This window comes from Alligator mississippiensis, chromosome 7 (genome assembly GCF_030867095.1).
Source record: "Alligator mississippiensis isolate rAllMis1 chromosome 7, rAllMis1, whole genome shotgun sequence".
Classification (NCBI taxonomy): Eukaryota; Metazoa; Chordata; order Crocodylia; family Alligatoridae; genus Alligator; species Alligator mississippiensis.
The window spans coordinates 17,171,715-17,176,798 of NC_081830.1; positions in this window are offsets into that span (position 1 = coordinate 17,171,715).

The window sequence follows — 5,084 nt, forward strand, 5'->3', positions numbered from 1 at the left end:
GTCACCCATAACAACCATGGTCCTGGAGCATGCGGCCTCAGCCAGTTCCCGGGCAAACTCCTTGTCAAGCTCAGGACTTTGGGTGGGAGGTCTGTAGTAGACTCCCACCATTGTGTCCCCTGTGCCATGTTTCCCACGGATTTTAACCCAGAGGGTCTCCAGTCATCCACCCTGGTCGCCAATATCGGCTTGCAGGGACATGTAGCTTTCCTTAACATAGAGAGCTACACCCCCGCCCCTTTTTTCTACACGATCCCTCATGTACAGGGTATAGCCATCGAGCAGGAGGATGAGCTCCTCCTCCTTATTCCCCAAGCTCCTGGCATTTGTGTACAGGCAGGCAAGTGTCCCCTGGGGGGCTCCTTCTTTGCCCACAGACTTTACCAGGGCTGGGGCAGGGGTGGGCTCCCTTAAGTGCCTTGACCTGCTGGCTTTGCAAGGATTGCTCAGCGGGCCAGCAGTGGTGGTAGTCCCCCGGTCCCCTAGCAGGCTTAGTTTAAAGCCCGGTGGAGCAGGTCAGCCAGTCTGGCTGAGAAGAGCCTCCTCCCTAGGGGAGAGAGGTGGAGGCCATCTCTTCCCAGCAGCTCACTGCCTCTCTCGCCAAAGAGCGGGCTGTGGTCAAGGAAGCCAAAGCCTTCCCGACGACACCAGCGCTGCAGTCTTTGGTTGACCACGTGGATCTTCCTCTCCCTCCTCAGCCCATAGCCTGAGACTGGGAGGATCGACAAGAACACCACCTGTGCCCCGAGACCCTTTAGCCCCGCTCCCAAATCCCTGTAGCGCCTCATGACCCGGCTGGGAGCGCTCCAAGCCATGCACTTTAACAGTGCCATTAACAGTGCCTTTAACAGTGCTTTAACAGTGCCATTAATTTAACAGTGCCAATTTAATATGGACCGATGTATTGGTGCACTTCTAGCAGATGCTCCCTTCTTCCTCCTGTTTCATCCCCAAAACTCACAGCTGATGAACCAGAATGACCCAGGATGCCCTGAGCAGGACACAGGCAGCTCAGTTCCTGCTGAGCAGAACCTGGGTAATTGGGTCTAGAAGGTGCAGCCCAAGGGGATAAAACTGGTGGAGAAGCCTCAGTTTCCCTTGTGAGATGACTCTCAACCCCAGATCTTCCTTTCTCCACCACTGTCCCATGTCAGCAAGCAGGTCCAGGTGTGCTGGAAGCACTGCTGATGTTGAACAGTTACAAATGTCCACCTTGGGATCCTTAAAATTCTAGTTTATTAGGCAGATTGAAACACTGTAATCATAAACCTTGGGGCTGGTCCACACACACACATGCACACACATACACACACACACAGTAGCAGGCTACAGAGTCAGGTATACCTATCCTACAAGCGCTGGAGTCTGTCGTTGAGGCTTCTTTCAGTGTGGTGTTATCTTCCAGAAGGGGGTCGCCGGCTGGTCCTTCTGGCTGGACAGGTCTGGTCGAGTTGGAGATCAAGAGGGCGCCACTGAGGATGACTTTGGTGACTCCCCAGTTTTCTGGTTTGCCCAATCCAGGGGTCATTGACCCTCGTGGGACTTCCCCCCCCCCCCCCTCGGTGGCTACTGGATAGCATCTATCAGCCCCAGGGGTCGTCCGCATGTACGTGCAGGTTTGGGAGTCCGTTGATGAATTTAGAATAGGGCTCTGGGAGTGGTCGATCTGGAGATATTCAGCCCAAAAGTTGGTCTCTGGTGTTGATTAAGTCAGGCCAGGGCTTCTAGCCCTTGATCAGTGAGGTATAGAGATTTCCCGGTTGTTACACTGTCTTCTATTGAGTTCAGCTTCCAGGTGATAATTGCTGCCTGCTTCCATGTTACACAGTCAATCACTGATTCACTCACTCTTTCAGAGGCCAGCCTGATACAGGGAAGGGCAGTTTGATTCCTGCCTTTGTTAACAATGTTACAATGTATAACTTACTAAAACACATTTAGTTGAAAGTTGAAAGGTGAGGAGTATAAAATATAAGCTACAAATGCCATGGCACACAAATAGATAAAAATACCAAACTACAAGGGGAGATACAAAATGCACACATACAAATTTTAAAATACAATTCCTTATCTTAAAGTGAAAGAGAGAGGAAGGAAGAAAAGGTAGAAAAAGAGAAACATATCCAAGGAGGGGAGAGCAAATGCAGGCAAGAGGAAAAGGGGGCTTTCTGCTACATTAGAGGAAAAGGGGGATTTCTGTTACACTGTGAGAGGGTGAGGACCCTGCCCCAGACCTAACTGGGTCTGTGAGCCGCCCTGTGACACCCTCCACACCCTCTGAGACTGGATTCTGTGGAGGCAACATTGCACCCATGTGGGAAGTATGGCCCACTCATGGCTGTCAGGGACTGCCATCACCAGGAAGCCTGGTTTTCCCCGAAAAAAAAAAAATTCACAAATTTTCTGATAAAAACACCCAAATCTGTGATTAAAATTAAAGGCCCCCACAGCCCACCAGGCCCTGCTGGTGCCCTTCTTTCCCCTTTACAGCCCCCCCGAGCCGTGCTGGTGTCCCTCACCCCCCATCCACCGCTCCCTGTCCCCCCAGCTGCCAGGGTTATGGGGCCAGGGATCTGGGTCCACAGCTCCCTGCCCCAGCAGGAGGTGGCAGCTGCTGCGGAGGAGGAGGAGCCCAGCTCTACCCACTGCTGCCTGCCTGCTGCAGGCTTGGGCAGTGGGGGGTGGCTCCCCACCACTGTGCACGCGCCCAGGGGAGCAGGGGGGACCCTTGCCTCCAGATCTGTCTGTGGGACAGAGGCAGGGTGGGCTGTAGGGCCAAACAGATATCTCCTAGCTGCTGCAAGCTCTGTGCTTCTCTGGCAATGCATCCCTCATGCAAGGGACACAGACCTGAGCAGCCACCCCTGCTGCTGCCACACATTCAGGGGACGTGTCAGCAAAGCAGCATGGAGTTCAGTGTCAAGAAGCTTTCCTGTGCTGTTCCACTCTTCCCTGCAGTGCTAGGCTGCACCTGCCACGCTGTGCAGCTGCTGAAGGAGGGGAGCAGGGTGGGAGCCCGAGCCTGTAGTGGGCAGCCCATGCCCACCCCTGCCCCACACACAAATGTGGGGAGCACATCCCCCTGGTTCCCCAGGCATACATGCCTCTCTCCCCAACCCCTTGTATGAGTCTCTCATGGCCCTGTCCCACTCCTTGCTGAGGCCCTGCAGCCACGCATTGTGGCCCCAAGTCCCAAGCACCGCCCAACTCCCTCCCTCTGGGGGTCTCAGTCCCCCCCTCACCCTCTTACACGCAGGAGATGCTCTCCAGGCTTCCTGGCACCTGTGTCCATATAGATGCACATGGTACCTCCTGCCTAACAGCCCTCCTCCTGCTCCCCACAACCCTTGGCAGGATGGACCTCTGCCAGGCGGTAGAGACCTCTTTGCAAAACTGCAAAATCCATGGGTTTCTCAGCTCAAATGAGAAATACAGATTTCCCTTCGGTAACAGGGGAAATCTACGTTTTACTCTGTTTTCCTGTGGGAAACGGAAAAGCTGGATCCCAACCCAGACTGCCAATCATATAGGCCTAGTCTCCTACCCCAACTCAGACTGCCCCCTTCTCCAGGGCACTGAACTCTCTATGAATTAGGGAATGGATCTCACACTAACACAGTCACAGCCAATAGCCCAAGGCCTTGGGCTGTTTCCCCTTCAAGCCTGGTGGAATCCAGGTCTCCTGGTGCTACTGGTGCAGGAAAGAAGAGGCAGCCTCCCTCCTTCTCTCTCTCGCTACCCCTCTCCCTCTTCCACACACTTCTACTCCCTTAAAATTCAAAGAGGGGCACCTCTGCCTCCAGGCACAGCCTCGAGAGCCTAGTGCATTTGCAAGGGAGGACACAGACTGAGGAGATGCCTGGTGTTACTGCAGGAAAGGGCATGTGGGACCTGGCAGCCTGGGTGGAAGGCACCTGGTTACACAGTCACCCCAATTCTGATTCGGCTTCAAAAAGGGGTAGCCATTCCCAAACCAGGCAGCCGAGGCAAAGATGGAAACAGGTAGCTGTGCAATTCCAGATCAGTTTCTCTAGTGGGTTATGGAATAGAGAAGATCCCACACAACTTACTGATTCGTTTGATGCACTGGCTGGGGAAATTTTTAGCTACTTGCACGATTTCACAATGATTACACATTTAATTCATATAACACAATTTTATTTTAAAATTCTTTGCTACGCATATAACACTGCTTAGCTTTCAGAAATACCACAAACATTAAGAATACAATAACTACATATATCAGAAACAATGCTCCAAATGCACTTCTTTCCCAAACAATTACAACTAAAAGTTAAATTTGAATCAATACTGTTATTTTCATGATATACTTACAATCCTAGAATTCCGAGAAGCCAAACACCTAGATATGCTTGCATTCCTCAGTAGTACAATTTAATGGGCTCGCCTCAGCAGTACGGTTCAATGGGCTGGCCTCAATACTGATAGGACTAAGTCCCCTTCCTTCAGTCCCTTTCGGGCACTCTGCGGCTTCAGCGTGAACTAAGAGATTCGTGTTCACGGAGGGGGTGGTTCAGGTGATCAGTCTGATCCGGCCTACACTTGTGATTCTTCCTTTGTTGTTCTGCAAGTGAGGTCACCTCCAAATTGGGACAGTAGGTTACAGTTTTTATTGAGTGAGTTGCCTTCTTGGGTCCCTCCTACCCAAACCTGTTATTACTCCCAAATTTGGGCTTGGATCTTACTCAACAGATTCTTTTGCTTGGTAATCAGTTTATTTTCTTGACCATTTTAATTACTTTGGGGAATTTCGATATCACTGAATTGACTTTTATTTCCAATCTTGTCAAAGGCCCTAGGGTTTGATCTCTCAGAATGTGGGATGTTTGCTTAAGGGTCATTTTTATGTTAACTTTGTTAAAGGCCTCTAAAGATAAAATTCAAGAGTTAAGACTTTGAGGAAAGTCAGGACCTTCCGCACGTAGACCAAAACAATGGCCTAGATAAGAAGATGAATCTTGTCTTCTTCCTGAACTGGCTAATGGGCAACTATTACAAACATTCAAACTATTACATTCAATATGACAATAAGCAGGTGCATTTCAGACTGGGGTCTAACCCTG